Below are 23,171 nucleotides of genomic sequence, written 5' to 3' on the forward strand. Positions count from 1 at the left end.
GTCTGTGTGTGTGTGTGTGTGTGTGTGTGTGTGTGTTTGTTCTCTCCTGTGCTCTGGGTCATAAGGGCTGACTGTCTGTGTGTGTGTGTGTGTGTGTGTGTGTGTGTGTGTGTGTGTAGACCAGCTGCTGGATCCTTACGTGTGAGTGATGTGTGTGTGTGTGTGTCTCTGTGTGTGTGTGTGTGTGTGTGTGTGTGTGTGTGTTTGTTCTCACCTATGCTCTGGGTCATAAGGGCTGACTGTCTGTGTGTGTGTGTGTGTGTGTGTGTGTGTGTGTGTGTGTGTGTGTGTGTGTGTGTGTGTGTGGCCCAGCTGCTAGATCCTTATGTGTGAGTGATGTGTTAAATTATGTGATGTGTGAGATGTATGTGCTAACAGCATCTAGATATGTCAGTCACAGCAGCTTCACTGATGATCCAGACCCTAGCCCAAACCCAGGGTAGAGTGAGTGAGTGAATGTGGTCTGGACTCTGTGCAGGAGGGTCATTGTGTCAGAGATGCTGTAGAAGGCCAGAGTTCCTGCCCTGTGATCCACATACACTCCTATTCTGGAGCTGGCCACTAGAGGGAGTTTAGTCCCTTTATTATTGTGTCTGAAAGAGGAGCTGCTGCTGCTGCGGAGGGTCAGACTCCAGGACTGATCATTATATCCAAACACACACTCATGACCCACTCCTCTCCTGCTGATGCTTTTATATGAGACTGATATACCAACATTCCTCCCACTCCACTCAAACTCCCAGTAGCAGCGTCCAGACACACCCTCTCTACACAGCACCTGAGGATACAAATCAAATCTCTCTGGATGATCAGGATATGACTGGACCTCATCTCTCCTCTCCACCCTCCTGTTCCCCTCAGACAGATGGAGGTTTAGTTGTGCTGTGTTTGGATCCAGTGTGAAGTGACAGGAGTCTGATGGAGGAGAAGACAGGACAAACTTAGGTATTTATATGTGTTAGGTGTGTATGTGTGTGTGTGTGTGTGTGTGTGTGTGTGTGTGTGTGTGTGTGTGTGTGTGTGTGTGTGTGTGTGTGTGTGTGTGTGTGCGTGTGCTTTTTTTGTGTGTGTGATTCTGTACATGTTTGTGCAGGTGTACATGTGTAAATGTCTGTATTCAAAAGTTCAAAAGTGAGTGTGGTTATGTCTGAGTGTGTGTGTGTGTGTGTGTATGTGTGAGAGTGTGTGTGAAAGACAGTGTGTGTGTGTTTGTCTGAAGGGAGTCCTTTGTATGGATGAGGTTGAGTGTGTGTAAGTATTTGGGTTTGTTTCATTTGATTCCTTTGTGTGAGATGAGTCCTTCGTTTATAGGAGTGTGAAAGAGTTTCAGTGTCTTTGTGTGTGAAAGTCCGTAGGTGTGATTCGTTGTAAGGGTGTGTGTGTGTGTGAGAGAGAGAGAGAGAGAGAGAGAAATACAGTGTGTGAAGAGATTCCTTTGTAGATATGAGAGACACTGAGGGCCTCATTTACTAACAGGATTGCGCCCATTTCAGGCGTAAAATAGCGGGTAAAGACATTACATTTACATTTACATTTAGTCATTTAGCAGACGCTTTTGTCCAAAGCGACGTACAAGGGAGAGAACAGTCAAGCTAAGAGCAATAAAAAGCATGGTGTAACAATAAATACTACTTTACATGAGAATTAGAAAAGACATAAAACCTTATTTCCAAAGGAGGCGCACCTGAGTAAAAGCGCAGATTACCGCTGCTAGGAAGTGGGTGTGGGAAAGTGGGTGTTTGTCGCAAAGAGATGCGTAAAGTGCGCCTAATTATGTATTAGTAACGAAACAAGAGGTGTTTTAGCATGACATATCAGCTGCTAAATTAAAACTATGTGCCTGCGAGAAATTTGTAAAATGTTTATATTTGATAAATCATTTAATATAGGCATACAAAACAAATAGAATTACAAACTGTCCCACCAGCTAGCTGTTCGGGAAAAGTTCGGCCACGTCTTACCCAGAATCGCCGTTCATTGTATGGTTTAAACGGTATTTCATAGTTCAAGCACACCGAGTACAGTGCACACCTTCTGCGTAGGAGTAACGCGTATCTATGCAGGAAAAGTACTTGTACTCGACAGAGCAGCATATTCATTTCACCTTCCATGTTTATTTTGATGTTATAGCCTCTCAAGCGCAAGCTACCCCCAGTGCCATGCCAACCTACAACTCCAGTTTTCAAATGTATCTGCCTAGGGCAGCGTTTTTGAAAAGCATGGTTTTCAGTGTTGGAATACGCCGTTTTAAAGTAAGGGGTGTCGTGTATTCCTACCAGACTATTTAACGGGATGCTATGGAGCAGTTAACCTGGATATTAACTATCCTAGCTATCTCTAGCTTAGAGACCCATCTTAACAGTTTGCAGTTGCCTGTGTGTGATTAACTCATGTTAATATGTGTGAATATGAACTTTCTTGTGAACATAAACTCGTTAATATGAAGCTGCACAGGCACCCTGAGGGGTAACCATAGCAAGCCAGACACTCAATGTTCGCTGAAAAGTTTAATTTCCCCAAATCAGCTCAATAAAAGACAGTCTTGAATTCAAAGTGATCACAACTTTTAATGTGGACGGAAGGGCTAAACGGAGAAATATTTATGAGTTTCTATATTTACCTGGGTTAGTTTGCTGTAACCTCGTGAACCAAAAGCTCTAATTCTAATTTTAGCTCATCCTCCACGGTGGAACACACAGGCTCTTTCTTCCCTAAAGAGCGCTAAATAACACTAATGGGCGGTGTTAGGCGCAGATGACGCGACGAGGGTTCTTGTTTGATAAATAGGATGCAAAATACCGTGCGTTATTTGCGGTTTGGCAAAGGCGCAGATTAAGCTGCGGTCGCAATGTTAGTAAATGAGGCCCTGAGTGTGTGTGTGTTCAGGTGTGTCTCTATTCAAACGTCCAAAAGCATGAATGTTTAAATGTGTTTTCAAACACCTTGCTGGGCAGCCTCTCCCTCTCCCTCTCCTTCTATATCACCATATCCATAAAGTACATATACGCATATTGGCAGCCGAACTCTATGAACTAGACTATCTTCGTTGTGGGATGCTGCTGTAGTCTCTTCACCTGATCTACACACACACACACACACACACACACACACACACACACACACACACACACAAAACACACACAACCTCCTAGTCTAGACAATCTTCACTGTGGGATGCTGCTGTAGTCTCTCCACCTGATCTGTAGAAACCCTCGGCCTACACCTACCCACCCCCACCACACTGTCATGCACTTATTCTACCCCATACTCTGAGCCAGCCTTTACCTGCAATGTAAATAATTGGCACCATCAACATAGTTTTCTGTTCCATTCTTCTACTTACCCTTGTAATAGTAACCTTACGAGCACACAGTATACCCACTAAGCTGTTATACACACACATACACACACACACACACACACACACACACACACACACACACACACACACACACACACACACACACACACACAGTATACCCACTAAGCTGTTCCACACACACACACACACACACACACACACACACACACACACACACACACACACAGTATACCCACTAAGCTGTTCCACACACACACACAGTACACCCACTAAGCTGTTCCACACCCACACACACACACACACACTGTATACCCACTAAGCTGTTCTACACACACACACAAACTGTATACCCACGAACCTGTTCTACACACACACACACACACACACACACACACACACACACACACACACACACACACACACACAGTATACCCACTAAGCTGTTCTACAATACTTGAATGCTCTCTCCCCACCTTATCCACTATCAATGTTGTATGTATCATGTATATACCATGTTATGTTTGTGTGTATTGTGTACATTTACCACATGTATGCTAGCATGCTCATCTTGATACGTGTATGATTTCATCTGCCATGATTCTGATTGGCTCCCCTCCCCTTCTTCCACAAGCCCCTCCCTTTCTCCCACAAGTCCCTCCCCTTCTCCCTCAAGCCCCCTCCCCCTTCTATCTCCACCCTGCCGGCTCCAAGCAGATGGGCCCCCCCTCATGTGCTCTGGTTCTGCTTAAGGTTCCTTCCTGATTAACAGGGAGTTTGTCCTTGCCCCTGTGGCCATTGTGCTTTCTCTAAGGGGGTTAGGCCCTGGACTCTGTAAAGCGCCTTGAGACAATTACATCATTTTGGCGCCATATAAGTACAATTTAATTGAATTTTGTGTGTGTGTGTGTGTGTCTGTGTGTTTGTATTGTCGTGTTTGATTCTGTATATGTTTGATGTTTGCATGCAGTGTGTGTGTATGTGTGTGTGTGTGTGTACGCATGCGTGTAAATGGAGTTCTTTTTATATATGAGTGACATTGAGGGCCTCATTTACTAACATTGCGACCGCAGCGCAATCAGCGCCTTTGCCAAACCGCATATAGCGCACGGTATTTTGCATCCTATTTATCAAACAAGAACCTTGTCGTGTCATCTGTGCCTAACACCGCCCATTAGTGTTATTTAGCGCTCTGCTAAAATAGGGAAGAAAGAGCCTGCGTGTTCCACCATGGAGGATGAGCTAAAATTAGAATTAGAGCTTTTGGTACACGAGGTTACAGCAAACTAACCCGGGTAAATATAGAAACTCATAAATATTTCTCCGTTTAGCCCTTCCGTCCACATTAAAAGTTGTGATCACTTTGAATTGAAGACTGTCTTTTATTGGTGAGCTGATTTGGGGAAATTAAACTTTTCAGCGAACATTAAGTTTTTGGGTTGCTATGGTTACCCCTTAATGACAACATTTGCAGTGTGGCCTGTGTAGCTTGATACCACAAGTTCATATTCACACATATTAACATGAGTTAATCACACACAGGCAACTGCAAACTGTTAAGATGGGTCTCTAAGCTAGAGATAGCTAGGATAGTAAATAGCCAGGTTAACTGCTCCATAGCATCCCGTTAAATAGTCTGGTAGGAATACATGACACCCCTTACTTTAAAACGGCGTATTCCTGAACACTGAAAACCATGCTTTTCAAAAACGCTGCCCTAGGCAGATACATTTGAAAACTGGAGTTGTAGCGTGGACAGGGGCAACTGAAGTTTTCAGACGTTCGGTTGCCATGGCACTAGGGGTAGCTTGCGCTCAAGAGGCTATAACGTCAAAATAAACATGGAAGATGAAATGAATAAGCTGCTCTGTCTCTACAATTTACTTAGTTTAGTTAGTGTACTTCGAGTACAAGTACTTTTCCTGAATAAATACGCTTTACTCCTGCGCAGAAGGCGAGCACTGTACTATGGGTGAAAATACGGTTTAAAGTAAACCATACAACATGGCGCACTTTACGCATCTCCTCCCATCTCTTTGCGACAAACACCCACTTTCCCTTATCCCCTATCAGCAGCGGTAATCTAAAGTGTGCCGCCTTTGTAAATACGGTTTTATGTTTTTACCCGCTATTTTACGCCTGAAATGGGCGCAATCCTGTTAGTAAATGAGGCCCTGAGTGTGTAAGGGTTCCAGTGGCTGTATATTCAAAACCATGAATGTGTCTGTGTGTGTGGTTGTGTGTCGCTGTGTGTGATGTTATACATGTTTACATGAATGTAGGTTTGAATTTGTATGTGGGTTTGCTAATTGATCATGATTCTATGCACATGAGTGTATCCCTGTGTGTGCACGTTGTGTGTATGTGTGTGATAGCTTGCATGTCTTTATGTCCAACTTACACTGTGAGAACTCCTCTCTGGTCACTGGTTCAGAAAAAACAGCCTGGACTTCAGACACTGAGACAGAAAACATCACATTACAGCCCATTACACTGAGAGAGAAGGGCATTCATAAATAGATTCATACATTCATAATCTCAAGTCGACCAATATTTCTACAATCATTTTCACACTTGTGTCAATACCATGTACACTTTTTCAAAACACTAAACTCATTCACAAGTGAGCTAAACTTTGGATACTTTTGCATTGCTTTGATACAAAATGTATTCAATGACCACTTCTTCCTAAATTCATGGATACCTGTCTCATGTTCACCACCAATAACACTCTGTGTAACTACAGCAATTTTGCAGACATTTAGATACTCTGCTCAAAACAGTTCACTTTAAAACTGGACAACATTTAGATCGCTGTTGATGGAAAGATGCAGTATTCGACAGACAAATGAATACACTTCAAATACGACTGATTATTCTCATCGTTTGCAGAAATTGTGTTCAGTTTTATGCTTTGTTTTGTTTGTTTGCAGCCTTGTTACCAACTATACAAAAGTGTTACAGAACAGCATTTGCATTGAAATGTCTATGTGCGATGTAGTTGTTGCTGAAGACATTTTCCCATTACAGTTTTTACAATCACAAACAATTTGAAGCATTGCAAAATGCACATGTTATGTGTTGCTGTATCCTCCATTTTTACATAGTTTAGTGTTGCATTGCTTAGTACATATTGTAATACCAAACAAATACAGTCAAATATGAAATTCAGCTCTATGCCTCAAGTCAACTCTATGCTAAATGTTCTGTGGTAAACTAATAGTAACTTACTGTTTGGTGGCAGCGTCTCCTTACTGCTTGTTCTCCTGACTGGGAGCTCAAGATCAGCATCTGGGATCCCAACACAGAGAGACACTCATTCACCCAGGATCTGAAGACCAGACTCACACACTCATTTTCACACACTGACCAAGCCCATATAGTTTTAGTCAGCTCCATCTTTGGGTGTTTTGTTTTCTATAATGTTTGTTTTTATCAACTGTGACAGAACCCGTGAAAAGACGTTTCACTTCAGCGGTGAAAGCAAATGTTATTTCTTAGGCAACTGCCTTTTCCTTTACCAAGGGTTATTCAGCTTTACAGTGCTTAGATATAACATAAAACCGTCACTGGTGTCCAGGAATGTAACCTAAACTCTGTTCACAACATTTTTACTGATGTGTCTAATGCTTCAACCCAAACTGAGATCAAATTTCAAATGCAGTTTAAACTCATAGTGTAAAGGCTAATACAGACACATGAAATTAAAACAACATATTTCATCAGATGGCTTCAACAAACTAGAACTCAGAGGGCTACAAACCTGATCAGTGTAATAACTATTGATACTGTGTGTGTGTGTGTGTGTGTGTGTGTTTGTGTGTGTGTGTGTGTGACAGAGAGAGAAAGCGAGAGAGAGACTCACATTCTAAAGACTGGATGATCTGGATATTCGTTACTGTTGAGAGATACAGAAAATACATCAAAATAAGTGGGATCCTCGTCTTCTCAAACTGTGAAATAAGGAATTCATCATTGAGTCAGTTCTACATTTTCATCCACCTGCTGCAGATATCTTGACTACTTCCTGCCTGAAGATGTCATTCAGCTGCACCTTCACTCCAGAGACAGATTCGTTCACAGCCTCAAAAGAGAAGCTTTGGTTGAGGGTCATGCTGGGCGAGGAGTGAGGAGAGTCTCTGATTGACAGGACATTCTACAGAGAGAAATACATAAAAGGTGAGGCAGACCACCTTAATATTAAGCCAGGTCTGTGTTTCCCCAAAGGCTGCAGACATGATGGGTGAATTCAGTTGGTTTAGTGTGTATGCACTCATGTGTTTAGGTATTTTGAATAACTTAGACCAGGGGTGGCTAACCAGTCCAGCTCAAAGAGCCACAACAAAACCCAACACCATTTCGAAGAGCCACACAAATCTAGGTTCCCACTTTTGGGGGGAAAAAGCCCCTACATAAAACCTATTATTTTCCCTGTGACCCAGCCAAACTATGGGGGTCTGGGGGCATGCTCCCCCATAAGATTTTTTTTGAAAATAAATAGTGTCCTCTAGTGGGTTTTAGGAAGAGAAATTAACACATTGATTTACATGATTTAAAATATGGCACAACAATAAACATATTATAGACATCTGCTGAGTTAGGTGTTAATTATACTGCAGCATGGTAGGGATTTGCAGCTCAAGTGAGTAGCAGGGCTCTCAACTGTCACGCATTGAGCGTGACAGTCACTCATTTCGGTCTTCAGTCACGCACTCCCGCCACACATCGTATTTCTCACGCTGAAAAAAAACTCTAGGCTATTTAATGTGCCGCAGCGCGCAAACATGACTTGGCCGCGCTGCCCTCACCATGGAGGAATCAAGCACGTCTCCCCGAATCCCCTGGAGTTCTGCCGTGAGGTGCCACTTATCAGCCAATCAAAAAAAAAAAGTGGGCTAAACAATAGCCAATCAGAAAAAAACGTATCTTATGTATCTGTTGTATCTGGGTAAGATTTAATCCAGCAACCAATGAAAATAAAGCATCCTGTAATTGCGCGTGATAGATCTTCCGAAAGTTTCGTTCACCTGAGGAAACCACTGGAGCTCGGAGCATCAGTCTTCTACAAAGAGTAAGTCGTCTCCTGTTTTAATGTTACAACAAATTCACAATGGTTTGACACAAGCAATGACAACTTGACTGCAGTTAGAGAATATTTCCCAGATAATTAGTAGCAGTTTTTAATGAGTGTTTGTAGCCAACACAGTTTTTAGGCTACAGCCTGCCTTTTCACTATAGCTTTGACTCAGAACTTCGTTAATAGGCTATAATAAATTCGAGTAGGCCTATTAAAAAATATATAGCCTATAATTCGAACGAATATTAGGCAACCCTTAATATTCAATGATGTTATGGGCATTGTTTTTTTATAAATGTGTTTGCCAGTGACTGCAGAGATGAGTGTGCAAGAGGTCAAGGTACATTTAAATGCATAAGGTTGACTACAATGTTCATGAATACCATTTTTCCATGACTATGGCATATATAGTGGGAACCAACACCAAAAATGATAAAAGAGTCCAAAAAGGCAACAAACACCTACAATAAACAACACAAGTCATAATATATTTTCTCTCTCTCTCTCTCTCAAATTGAATAAATACTTTGTAATTGGTTGAATTGTCAGTGCCATGTGTCAAATCTTTTCTGCAAGTCTGAGCAATTATTATTAACAACAACAAAACACTAATAATAATATGGGGGGAGGGGGCGTGGCTGGTCTGTGGGCATACGGCAGGGGCGGGCCGGGGGCGTGGTCGGGGGGGGGGGATATGTCACTCTTGCCTGTCTTCAAAACTTGAGAGCCCTGGAGTAGTAGGCCAGGCAAAGTAGCGTTTTTCGACAGACAAATTGTAAAATAATTTTTTGCAGCTTAGATCATTTCTCTTAGGTGTCCAGAACAACATACTAAAAGTCCTAAAATATTCGATTAGTGTATAGCTCATTTGCATATTAAAATTAATTTTCAAAGACACTTGTAATACAAAAAAATTTACTTTTCATGGGTAGCTTCATTGTGTAAAGTTTCATTTTGATAGGAGTAAAGGAAAAAAATAGCCCCATTGGGGTGTAATGTTGCCCGGCCTTATTGGCACACATCTCGGATTGATGAGAATTTAACATATTTCCTCAACTAGGATTTCTTAGGACTTTTAGTATGTTGTTCTGGACACCTCAGAGAAATAATCTAAGCTTCAAAAAATTATTTTACAATTTATTCTACTTTTGGCTCCAAAAGGGGTTAGTTTGCCTGGACTATAGGTTAACATTGTAGGCTAAAGTTCACTAGCTAGTTATAGCTGGCGAAGCTACTGTGTAGGGTAGCATACCCACAGGATCAATGAACTGGCATGATAAAAGAGATCCACAACATCTATAATTAACTCGAGATGATTTAACCATTTCGTTTCTTTTACTATTTTAAACTTCATATATATTTTTCGGTGGGGCTAAGGAAACTTTTGGGGGGGCTACTCCAGGGATCACTTCTCAAGATCTGTACATAACTGTGTCTCAATTATGTTGTTAATGTCAGATATCTTCTGTTCAATTTTTGTGCCTGACAGCTGCAGGTCTGACACAGACCGCTATGATCCGTCATTTTCAGGGTTGAGGATAGCAACATTACGTACACAAGACTTCACAAACTCTCCCTCACTATATTACTTTTTTTGCTCGAGCAATATTCCATGCCACCTGATAGGATGCCAACGTGACCGTTTCAGAGTAATTTCCGAAAAAGCTGAGTCTGTTTCTCTGACTGACGTTTAAAAGTATTTACCTTGTGCTTGCACAGCTCTGTGCCTTTAGGAACTCCTGGGCTATGTTAGCATGGTGTGTGGAGAGACGGCGCTCCAAGTTTGAGGCTTTAAAATGCGACAGTGACGTCTAGCATATTAAGCAGAGGGGTTTTCCATTTCGCTTCGCAAATAATTCCTCCCATTCAGGCAAAAAACGTCCGGTGTTCATCTTCATATTGTCGTTTAGCTTTAAGCTTTCCTGAATTCATTGCATTCTGTCAGTAGCTACTGCTAGTCTGGCTAGTAACTCTCTGAGACTGGGTGCACACATTAGAATGTTTCATGTTTGGAACATTAACGTTACTTAAAGACATCTCTCAAGATCGCGTGATGACAAAATATACATGAATAAATACCACATTCAAATCGGACAGCTTTTTGTCTGTATTGCCAAATATATGCATATGCATTTTAGATGTTTATTTTACAATATGAAAATTCTGTACACCAAGAGCAAAGTCAGTGAGCACTCGAGCTGGAGCCGAGCCGCACGTCAGCCGGCAAAGAGCCGCATTAGCTATCTAATACCTGGATTAAATTACGTTAGTTTTATTTAGCTATACTAGACGTGGCCTGATAATGAGACGAGGTACTGCTGTAATTCTATTGTAATGAAGAAAACCTATATTATCAGTATCGATAATTAGGCTAACTGCCTAACACCTCGTATAACGTTACTTAATGTAAGAAATTGTCGTGGTAGCCTCAATCTTTTGTAGGTTCGGTTGTTCTGGTGTAAATTTCTCCTCACAGGTTATGTTTGTTGGGATAAATAAATAAATAACGTGAGGCTTCTTTATGTCGCTTTCAAATGCCTTCGCCCGCGCGCGTAGTTTTCTGTCATAAGTCGAATTTAAAGTTAGCCAATGTTAGACTGAAAAAAGTCTGAATGTTAGTTATCAAGATAGTTGCCCAGTTAATTAGTAGCGTGGGATGAGGAAACTGCAGAGCCTCGACACTGCTGAAGTCAAACTATGCTTGGTGTTTCTGTCACTTGCACTTTACCATGAGCGGACATGCACTTTGTGTGCGCGCTAACGCCTGCTTTCGACCAGCTCCGTGTACTTATGCGAGTCAACCGGAACTCCGTTTATTCCACAAACTCTGAAGTCTGACATGACTGGACCTCAGGACACGTTTGAGAGCGGCAGTTCTAAACTAATGAAAAGCCTAATGAGGAGAATGCGAAGGAGGTCCCTGAAATCATATTTGACTTGCACTGTTGGAGAGGGGCGTTAGATAAAGTTAAAGGAAACTTTGATAACATTTGTGTACTTCAAGGTAGCTTTTATATGAGGAGACTAATTCTTATTCAAAAAGGGTTATTGTTTTTTAATAAAATTTTGCTTACATAAAGAACCATTGATGATCAAGTGTTTTTGTGTATTTTTTTGTTTTCTAGGTCAAATACCTTTTCAGCTAGTCAACTCCTGTGACGCCAAGGTCTGAGAAACATACCTCCAACCATGAGTTCATCTGATGAGGTCAGTAGAGTTCAGCAATATTACTACACTTGCTGCTACACTTTCAGTCATCTCTACTATCTGCTCCCTGCATCACACAAAACACACACACAATCACTCATGTACACACACACACACACACACACACACACACACACACATATTCTGCTTTACTGCACCTGTCTCTGAGTCGTGTGTCTGCATCCTAGGAGAGTTTCAATGGCCTCAGAGTGCACTTCACGCAGACCGAGTGGGCGCGGCTGGCCGAATGGGAGAAGGTGCGCTTCAAAAACATGAAGAGGAACCACCTGGCCATGCTGGCCATAGGTAGCCATTACATCACAGTTTTTTACCCTGAGCTAGACTGAGCCTTTGACACAATTAGATTATTTTGAGAGGTGTTTCACTAATAACAAAACAATAACATGAATTATATCTTTATTATAATACTGTAATGCTTTTTACGAATGCCAAATAATTCAACTTAAATATCTGTGATTAGTGGTAGTCTGTCTGTATTTTGCCAATGTACACTATGATTTCAGAGTTGTAAACCACACGTCATACACTATCTGTCTGTCTCTCTGCCTTGACCTGTCTGCCTTCCTGCCTGCCTCTTGGCTTTTTTTCCTGTCATTCCCCCCGTCAGGTCTGTCCTCCACTCCTCCAGCCTTCATGAAGAAGGGCCGGGCCAGAAGGGAGACGTTGGCGAGAGCACCCACTGCTGACAGCACCGACTCAGAGGAAGAGTGGACACCCAGTTTGGAGAGGAGACCTCCAGGTCAGCATACAGCTAAAGATTTGAAATCATCTTACCAAACAGAGAAATGAGAAATGCTCATCATGTGCAATCCAACATCATACAGTTGAAACGTCACCTCCCTTAAACTGTTGTGACATAAACTTAACATTATAACAATCATGAAAGGGAATTTATTGCAGGACTGTTATAGAAGACTGCTTTAGTTTTCACTAGTTGCACCTAAGAAACTGGGAACTGAGTGTACAATACACAAAGTTTATATAATAATTATCGGTACATATGAACCTCTATGCACATGTGGTGCTCAGGTTTTTTTCCCGTTGTTGCCGCCTCTGAAATGTTTTATTATTATTATTATTATTATTAGATTAGAGAAAAGAGTACAAATAGAAAAAGATGAAGACCTCAACTGATTCTGTCTTCTTCAGCCTCTCGTGCCTTCAGAGCTCCCGTCAGAACCCCAGCTGAGTCCAGAGTCGGCTCCGTGAGGCGCACCCAGCCCCCAGCTCCTGCCATCTCAGGTGAACACCCAGCCCCCAGCTCCTGCCCTGCCATCTCAGGTGAACACCCAGCCCCCAGCTCCTGCCCTGCCATCTCAGGTGAACACCCAGCCCCCAGCTCCTGCCCTGCCATCTCAGGTGAACACCCAGCCCCCAGCTCCTGCCCTGCCATCTCAGGTGAACACCCAGCCCCCAGCTCCTGCCCTGCCATCTCAGGTGAACACCCAGCCCCCAGCTCCTGCCCTGCCATCTCAGGTGAACAGCTAAACTTTTTGGCCGTCCTTATGAAGAAGGATAGGAAGGGATCATATAAATGATTAAGGGAAAATTACCCAAACTATTTATTTTAGTGTTTATGCTACTCAGGGTTCCTGTGGATCCTTAAATCTGAAAAAGTGAGGTGAAGTGAGGCAAGATGTATTATCTGTTAAAGATTATTTTGTAGCGTGCATGTTATTTCATAGTAGCAAGTTATCTTCTTTTGTTGCTGAACCTCTTTTAACTGACTCCGATAACCCCACCTATCACCTTGACACCGCCTCAAGCACTAGTTAGCCCTGCTTGGGCTGAAATATCGGACACCCGTCAGCCAAACAGAAAATACTATTAAGATATTTTAAGTTAGGTGAACAGGTAGAGCACTACATGGATTAAAGTATTCCGGCACCGTGCCAGATTTCCGGCGTGCGGCGTTTGGCTGCGAAAAAAAATCTTATATTAAAAAAAAAAAAAAACCACGTCTCGATATCATCACCATCACTTTCGAGTTTATGAGTTCGTCTGCCAATGAAATGAAAGGAGCACAACTCTCCCGCTCTCAAAATAACATTATTAGCCAATCAGAAGTAGATTGGGGCGGGTCTTGGGAAAATGTGCTTCAGACTTTTCTTTATAGCTCTGCCTAGCGTAGCTACCGAGTAGAGAGACATCACACCAAAGGAGAGTAGGATGGGAAAGTAAGTTCATGAAAATAAATGGCGCTGGGCATGGATAGAAGAGATGGGAAGGGAAGGACAGTAAGCCTTTTGGTAGCTGGTGTAAGAAGTTAAGAGAAGCAGGTGCTTGCTTCTGTACTTTGTGCTCGAGAAAGCTAATATATGCAACTAGCTCTCCAACACACAACGCCTTTACCGGGAGCAACATCCTCAGCTGATGTACCGGCATCAATAACTGACCGTGTGTGTGACGTGTGTTTCACTAAACTGTCAATATCCAATCAGCATGCCGCTATTTTAACACACACGGCATAACACCAGAGTTTAAAAGACGTTTTTCGGAAAAGCTAAAAAAAAAAACGGCATGTTTTCCTTAAATGTCGACGAAGCCACCAACAAGTACATGGACAAAGTCCTGTTTTGTATTTATTTCCCAACATTAGTTACCAGTTCTTGTAACATTTTAATGTTTTGTTTGTTATTTATTTTATTGATATATTTTCTATTCATTTCCTAGTATTTAATTTACGATTATTTCTTTTGATCAAAGTAATTATGGAAATGTTGCAATATAAAACTACATTATTATCTACAGTTCACTGTTGCAACAGTTTAAAAAGTAAATCGCTGTCCTTTTTCATATATCCTCAATTAAATGGTTACAAATCAAATCTTCTTCCACTGACATACCTTTATAACATGTCACCTTCTGATTGTAGGTCATCTTGTAACCTTTCAAGGACAAAGCTTAGCTGCTAAACTTGATATCAAAAGAAATCGTAAATGCTACATGTGTTAGTACCATATTGTAGTGAGGTGGAGTACTATTGCTGACCTTTCTTGGGATTGCAGTTTCAAACGTCTCACCATAATCTGCAATCATTCATTTCTAAATGTTTGTTTGTTTGTTTTTTTGCAAATGTGTCCATGCCACGGGACGATACCCCCGCTCCCACACACACAAAAAAGTTCAGGCTCAGGATTTTTTTTTGCTTTAACCCCTGGCACTAGACACTAGAGAAAGTGGGAAATGTTGAGCGTTTGTTCACTAGTTGACTTATAGTCAGAAATTCCCCGATCCTTAGTAGGAAAAAGCCATGATGTTGCCCAAAGCAAGCATCCTCCTGAGCCAGAAAGCTTTTATTCAGGTTTGGGCTCTCAGAGATGTTTAAGGGTCTAAAGACTCAAAGCGGGGTGCAGTTTTGACGCACATGTTAAGCAGGGTTTCCGCGGGTCCTTAAAAAGTCATAAAAAGTCTCAAATCAGATAATCCGAATTTTATTTCATGTTAAGGCGTTGCACACTAGCCTGTGTTTGCGCCTGCACTAGCTTGACTTGTCACTTCTTCTCTATGCAGCCAATCAGCAACAAGGCTTCACAGCCAATCAGTGACGACAACAGGACTTCACAGCCAATCAGCAAGGGCATTCAGATTTCACAGCCAATAGAAACAGTAGTCCCACAGAACAGGCTATAGAGACAGAGGAGAACAAACACACACGTACACACACACACACACACACACTCAACAAAGCACACACACACACACACACACACACACTCACCAAAACACACACACACACAATCAGAACAGGAGCTCCTGTTCCTTAGGGACAGAACCATAGAGGGAGAGGAGAGCAAACCGGTCTCATAAACACACACACTATAGAATAGAAACAGCCGTTTTCAACCTTTCAGCAGCAATGCTCAGTGTCCTCAGGCCTTACAGTAAAACACACTAACACGCACATACTGTTTGCTGATCAAACTCTCAGACAGAACTCATGTTTGCTGATCGATCTCTCAGACAGAACTCGCTCCTGTTCCTCCTCAGGTCCCCAGAACAGACTCAGACCAGGGTGGAGAGAGAGACGGCGTGGAGAGTGTGGATGGACAGGGAGGGAGAGAGCAAGACCAAACAGCAAAGAGACCTGGTGAGAGGGTCAGAGGGAGACAGGAGAGTGTACACACACACACACACACACACACACACACAACATAGGTCAGTATTTGGACATAAAGTAGTTGAGCGGAAGAAGGCAGATCACAGTTTGCTGTATGAACAATAAAGGCAAACAGCAAATTGGTTTCACAAGTCTGTTTTGTTTGTGTGTGTGTCAGGTGTGTCTAAGAGAGAAACAGCACAAAGACCAGTTGGCTTGGAGGCAGTCTGTGCAACAAACTAGTGTCACACACACAGAAATGGAAATCTACACACACACACACATATACAGTAAACAGTATGTATGGCAGATCTAGATACATGAAGCAGTCATTTCAAAAGAGGGGAGATTACTACATAGCTTTCCTAATGAAGAGTAAAGGTGAGCAATAAATCATTTTAAAAGTTTGTTATCTTTTATGCATTGTGTTTGTCTTTTTGTATTATGTGTGTGTGTCAGGAGTGTCAAAGAGAGAGTGGTTGAAACAGCAGAAAGGCCAGTTGAACAGCTACAAGCGTGGAGTCAGCCTGCGCAGCCGACCCAGAGTGAGCTACACTGAGGAAGAGGAGCCCAAAGATGAAGATTACCTCTGTGAGTTGCTCTTACTGCTACCTTTCTACTTGACACTCTCTCTCTCTGTCTCTCTTTTCAATGACTGATGTAAGTGCAGTAATATCACTGAATTTCAACAGTATAATTGTTCATTGACTCCATCATTTTGCGAATTTATATGTTCTTTTCTTCTCTTAACTTCCCCACTTTGCTCGAACTGCTGATGACCATACCGTTTTCAGCGATTTTAAATGGATGCTTTCACAGTTGCTGGTTATTGAGTTTTACAACAGAATGATTGTACATCTTTAGGTTGCATCATAATATCAGTAAATGATCTCTGATTCGTTTCTTTTCTCTGCAGACTGTGAGGACTGTGAGTCTTTCTACATTGATGAGTGTGGGGTCCATGGCCCCCCTAACTTCATCCCTGACACCCCAGCTCCTGTAGGGGTCCCAGACCGAGCCAGACTCACCCTGCCACCTGGACTGGTGGTCAGAGAGTCCAATATTCCAAACGCAGGTCTGGGGGTGTTCAACCAGGATCAGACGGTGCCCAGAGGGGCGCACTTTGGCCCCTATGAGGGAGAGGTGATGGACAGGGACGAGGCCATAGAGAGCGGATACTCCTGGGTGGTGAGGGATCCAGTCTGAAAAACTGATTAAAAAAAAAAAGAAATTCTGTTCAAAATGTTTAACTCCTCTGTACTGAAACAGGTGACAGTGTTTGATTCAATGTTTCCACAGACATACAAGAGCCGACATGTAGATGAGTACATAGACGCAAAGAGAGAAACTCACTCCAACTGGATGAGGTTACGTCCTTCTTTATTTCCTCTTGATTCTTTCACTTGAAGGTCCAGTCTGCGATTCTAATCCACACTTTCTGCCAGATTCAGCAAATTGCTCTTCTCTCTCCTCTAGCTGGCCATTCAGTGTGTGTCTCAATAGTAAAACTTTACCCAATTCCAGCCAATCAACACGCTGATCCAGGAGCACATTGGCTGTTGAGCTCAAATATCAGCAACCTTTCTCCAGAATCGCAGACTACACCTTTAAGTCTGTCTCTGTCCTATCTGCTGTTCTTGTTGCTGTCTTCTGATCTGTCACTGATATAAGTCACGTATTTCACACCCAGCTTTATATTTATATTAAAGTTGTAGAACTAGTATTTACACTTCTCTCTTCTGTGTCATTTTCAATCTCTGGTTTCTCCATCAGGTATGTGAACTGCGCTCGTGAAGGTGAGGAGCAGAACCTGGTGGCGTTTCAGTACAGAGGGGGGATTGTGTATCGCTGCTGTAAGCCCATCGCCCCTGGAGAGGAGCTGCTGGTCTGGTATGGAGAGGACTACGCCAGAGACCTGGGCATCACCTTCGACTACCTGTGGGACATCAAGAGTAGCGCCAAAGGTACATCACAATGTTACACCTGAAATACAGGTCTGTTCAAAGGTAGCAGCAACCATCTCCGCTTCACCTGCTTTCAACTAAATCTGCCATCTAGGCCAACCTCATCTAGTGAGATCACACCGTCCTCGTTAGATCACACCGCCCTCGTTAGGGTTGGACGACTCAGCAACGATCTCAGCTTCACCTGCTGTGAAAGACCTTGATTATAAAAGAATGTTAAAGAGCAATTCTGCATCACAGACCTGAATCACTGATGAGTGGATATAAGATGATGAGAATATTTAAATGAATGACAGTAATAAATGTTGGAAAAGAAATGGTTGAAATGTTTGTATGTACTTTTATGTAAAAAGTTTACATCCAACATGTTTCTTTGCCTGAACCGAAATGTCATCTTTCTCTTTATTCTTTCTGTCAGAGGTGTCGGCGTCTCAGGTGTTCTCGTGCTTCTTGTGTCCGTTTTCCTACACTGCTCAAATCTACCTCCACAAGCACATCAAGAGGAGCCACACGGACGAGTACGTGAGACTGCTGAGGTCTGGAGAGATCAGACCAGAGACTTTGGCACCTTCCAGAAGCAGTGACCAACACACACAGAAACATTTAACTGTGCCGTCCAGGTCAACATCCAGTAAAGTCGCCCCTAACCCCTCTTCACAACAGGAAGGCGCGAATGACAAGAGAAGTCACCACTGCACTCAGTGTGGCAAGAGCTTTACTCGAGAGAAGGATCTCAAACGACACCAGCGCACTCACACAGGAGAGAGGCCGTACCACTGCACTCAGTGTGGCAAGACCTTTACTCAAGAGGGATCTCTCAAACTACACCAGCGCACTCACACAGGAGAGAGGCCGTACCACTGCACTCAGTGTGGCAAGACCTTTACTCAAGAGGGATCTCTCAAACTACACCAAATGAAATTCAAGAATATTTAGTTTAGTGACATAGTACTAGTTAGTAGGGATGCACGATATTGAATTTTAGCCGATATCCGATATGCCGATATTTACAAGCTCATTTTGGCCGATTGCCGATGCCGATACCGATATATACACCTCTGCTTTTTAATTATTGAAAAGTCTCTCCTGTACTAGAATTAATCTGTTATTATGATAGGGTATTGCTGTAGATATGGGACATTACAAACTTGATTTGTATCATTTTAGAAATAGACATTCACTCATGAAAACTATTGAAATGATTTCAAAAATGGCAGATTTATTTATATTTTCACGTCACAATGTTCATACTTGAACAGTACCTCCTTGAACTTGAACAACTACACTCTTGAAATGCAACTGGGCAAGCTAACGTTGGTTAACTGACTTACAGTTTAATAACATCCCTTCTAGGATGTCTAGAATAATCTATGTAAGGTTATTGCCAAGTTAGCTATATCAATTCCATATATGCAAAAGTAAGCCATGTACAGATAGCGTGGGCTCGTGACATAACGTTTCACATCCCGTCAAATGAGATCATCAACTTCGCTGGTGTCACGTAGCATGCAAGCTAACTAGCTAGTGTTGTCTAGCTAACTAGCAACTTATTAACTTCTATTAGCGCGCGACAGGTAATGTTGCAAAGCGTTGCACGCAGATGGTCTGCATCTATGCATGCAACCTACGTTACGGCCAAGCTGTCGTCTCCTCTTCCATCTCCTGAAAAGTTTCCTGACAAATAGCATGTCAACATCCTCTGATACTGTGAAGTACTGCCACACAGCCGACGTGTTGAATTACGTTGTTGGCGCTCATAGTAACCAAAACATTTGCTTCGTGTGCGCATAATTTGAACGTCACCTTATCGGCCAGGTACATCGGTAGAAATTTTCATATCTGCAGATGCCGATAATTAAGTTTTGAAGCTTTTATCTGCAGATACCGATGTCGTGCCGATATTATCGTGCATCCCTACTAGTTAGAGCATTACTTTATTACTGTAACTTTTTTAACTTTAATATTTGAAATGTAATATTAGTATGTGTAAACTTTGTTAACTGACCAGCAGTTACACTTTCTTTAATGACCGATGTCTTTAATGCTCTAAAGCTGTAATATAATGTAATAGTATGTATGTTGTGTATGTATTGTAAATATTCACTTATTAGTGGGGCTTTTTAAAATAATTTAGGAGGAGATAAAGGCGTGGACAAGCTTCTCTGCATCTGATAGGGTTAAAGTGGGGCGGAGTTTGGAGATGTTTCTTAGATGATAAAAGGAGGTTTTGCACAGGTGTTTTATATGGTCATTAAAGGTCAGGTGAGGGTCAAACCTAACTCCCCAAGACAGGCGGTGAGACATGACATGGCTGCAGTGGGGCTTGGGGCAGTTTTGATATAAAGCTGTGTGTCGTCAGCATAACAGTGGAAAGACATCCCATGTCTGCTGATGACACGACCGAGGGGGAGCATGTAAATAATGAAGAGGATGGGGCCGAGGACCGACCCTTGCGGAACACCACAGGAGACAGGGAGCTGTCTGGACTTGCATCTTCCCAGTGGGACATATTCAGTTCTGCCAGAAAGGTAGGACTGAAACCACTTGAGTGCAGAGTCTGATAGTCCAATGGTGGTGTGGAGGCGCTCTAGGAGGATAGTGTGGTCCACTGTGTCAAATGCAGCAGTCAGGTCCAGGAGGATGAGGAGTGAGGGTGATCCTGCATCGGCTGTCATCAGCAGGTCATTCGTCACCCTGAGGAAAGCTGTTTCAGTGCTGTGGGCTGAATGAAATCCTGATTGAAATTTTTCAAACAAGTTGTTGTGTTTGAGGTGGCCCTGAAGTTGAGAAGCAACTACCTTCTCTAACACCTTGGACAGGAAGGCATGGTTTGAGATAGGCCTGTAGTTTGCTAGAACCTCCGGGTCCAGGGTGGGTTTCTTGAGAAGGGGACGGATGACGGCAACCTTGAGAGCAGGTGGGACATAGCCAGAGTGAAGGGGAAGGTTAACAACTTTGGTGATGAAAGGACTGAGTGGGGATGTGTGACTTGAGCAGAGCAGTGGGAATGGGGTCCAGGGTACAGGTACAGGATTTCATTTTTCTGAGGATTTCCTCAACATGGCTCTCCCGAACCTCAGCGAGATGTAGAGGAGACAGCACATTTGCAGATAAGGTGTTGGTGGCAGATGGAGAGCTGTATGTCAGTAGTAATAGACATAGGTATGTCAGTAGTAATTGTGACGCCCACCTGTGCCCCCCTTCAGGCTTCGCCCTGCCAGTGCACGGGAAGGACGAACCTGAGCCTAAATGCTTTATTGTCTGCACCTGTATTTAGGGTGGGGCTATAAAATGGTTTCTCTCTCTCTCTCTCATTAGGCACTTCTTTTCGGTACTTGTAGGCACTATATTGATATTCTCTCTCACACGGGCTCTTTGACTTCTTTCTCTCACTTTCTTATTCATTTACCTAACAAATTGATACATTCATTCACCCATTCATGCACGACATTGAACATTACCTTTTTCATACCCCTATTTTGTTGATTGTTAATATTGGTAATAATAAATTCTTATTATTGAATTTAAACTGTCTTGTGTCTTGTCCCTCATTATGTGACGGTAACCTAACGAGTCTGCCGTTACATAATTTGGGTTGCTCGTCCGCGTAACCTGTTAAAAAATCCGGATCAAAGACTTTCGTGAGTTCAGGTGAGAACGTCTGTTTTACATTGGCTATTCGTAATTTCGTGCAGTCTCTGGCTAAGGAAGAGTGCTCCAGCTGGGCCTTGCCTTTCCTTCGGAGTACTGGTTATTGTTTTCTCTTTATTGTTTTAGTTTGTTATTTTGAGACAATCCTGGTCCGAAGTTGTTGTTAAATAACTCTGTCAGGGGCACGCTTCGTGCAGCTTGGCTGTAGCGAGTTTAGCGTTATCCAGTCGCCTCAAGGCCAGCACGTCTCAGAAGAGCTAGCTAGGACAGTTAGCTTATTTGGTTTGATATTTAGGACGCCAGTTCACTGCCTTATTAGACACACCTTTTCAGTGGGAATTAGCGCCGGCAATCAATGGACGATTTCACCTGGATGCATGAGAGTATTTTGGTTCGTGCGTGCGGATGTGGTGAGTTCTTTTCTTTTGTTAGTCTGTAAATTAGTTTACTGCTGTCTGGGTTTGCAGTGCAAGTTGGTTAACTTGTAGCTGAAAAATGCTTAGTTTGAAAGTTACTGTGCTTTGTTTGGAGGTGTCTCCGTTGGCTCGTTTGTTCTCAGTAACTTTGCCCTTTGAGAAGCAGTAAACTGAGCTAGTGAGTGCTTGTTTGAACTTTAACGTTCTTGATGTTTAGCTAAGCTAAATATTGGTAAACTGTTATCTGTTTGTAGATTTGTGTCTACTTGGTTCTGGTTATTAGTTACCAGTTCATTGGTGTGGTGCACTGCTTGTGTATCACAGTCTGTTTGCCATTGTGTGTAGCTTACATGTGTGAAAGAGAACTAGTGGCCTAGTCTGTAATTTTCTTTGTGCCTCAAATTTTGATTTTGTTTTTGTGTCCACTTGGTAGCCCGTTGCTGTGCATGGTAGCATAGCTTGTGTTTCTTTAAATTCCTATTGTGGCAGAATAGGTAGCACACATAGCTATACTTCTGAGTGAACTGGGCTTAAGGTTGTACTGGTTTGGGAGTTTGACTGAGTTAAAATGGCAACCCCTGAAGATTTTATTGCCAAGCCGTCTGAAGAAGGGTTGTCTAGTTTAACCAAGGTGCAACTCTGTGCAGTGGCTGACCATTATGAACTGGCCTTAACTACTTTAGAGAAAAGCTTGAAAGAAACATTGTTTAAGTCTATAAAAAGCCAGCTTATACTTAAAGGAGTTTTGGAATCAGATGCTGCTACTTCAGATCAGTTACAATTTGAGAAACTGAAGGCTGAGAGGGAGGCAAGGTTTCTTAGAGAAAAAGAGATTGAATCAGAAAGGGCTTTAGAGGTTCGCAAACTCGAGCATGAGCTCCAGCTAAAGCGTATGGAGATGGAGGAGCGTGAGCATGAGCGAGAGCATGCTTTGACATTAAAGAAGCTTGATCTTGAACTTAAACAACTGCCATCTCAGCCCCCCCCTCCTGCCCATCAACAACCTGGTTTTGATGTCACTAAGAATATTCGCCTTGTACCACCCTTCATAGAGAAAGACGTGGAGAAATATTTTTCTCACTTTGAGAGAGTGGCGACCACTCTTAAATGGCCCGAGAATGTGTGGCCTCTGTTGCTTCAGTGTGTTTTTACAGGGAAGGCACAGGAAGTGTTTTCTGCTCTAGGTTTGGAACAAGCTATGAACTATGAGGATTTGAAAACGGCCATCCTTCAAGCTTATGAGCTTGTCCCTGAGGCTTATCGCCAAAAGTTTAGGAAGACCAGGAAGTCAGAACAGCAAACTTTTGTTGAATTTGCACGTGAGAAAGAGCGTCTGTTTGATAGGTGGTGCTGTTCACAGAAAGCAGATTCCAGGGAAGACCTACGACAACTTGTCCTCATAGAGGATTTCATGAAC

General features: G+C 42.6%; 1 long non-coding RNA gene and 1 pseudogene across 1 annotated transcript; one reads left to right on the forward strand and one right to left on the reverse strand.

The window, feature by feature from the left end:
* Positions 1–890: 890 nt before the first annotated feature.
* On the reverse strand, positions 891–7,043 carry LOC116225267. The gene is made up of 3 exons (XR_004166016.2): positions 6,551–7,043; positions 5,721–5,777; positions 891–915 (listed from the first exon to the last, which is right to left on the reverse strand). It is a non-coding gene; the product is annotated as an uncharacterized LOC116225267 (long non-coding RNA).
* Positions 7,044–10,550: 3,507 nt separating this feature from the next.
* Positions 10,551–18,623, forward strand: LOC122128539 (annotated as a pseudogene).
* Positions 18,624–23,171: the final 4,548 nt, after the last annotated feature.

Source organism: Clupea harengus, chromosome 20 (assembly GCF_900700415.2).
Source record: "Clupea harengus chromosome 20, Ch_v2.0.2, whole genome shotgun sequence".
NCBI classification, from domain to species: Eukaryota; Metazoa; Chordata; class Actinopteri; order Clupeiformes; family Clupeidae; genus Clupea; species Clupea harengus.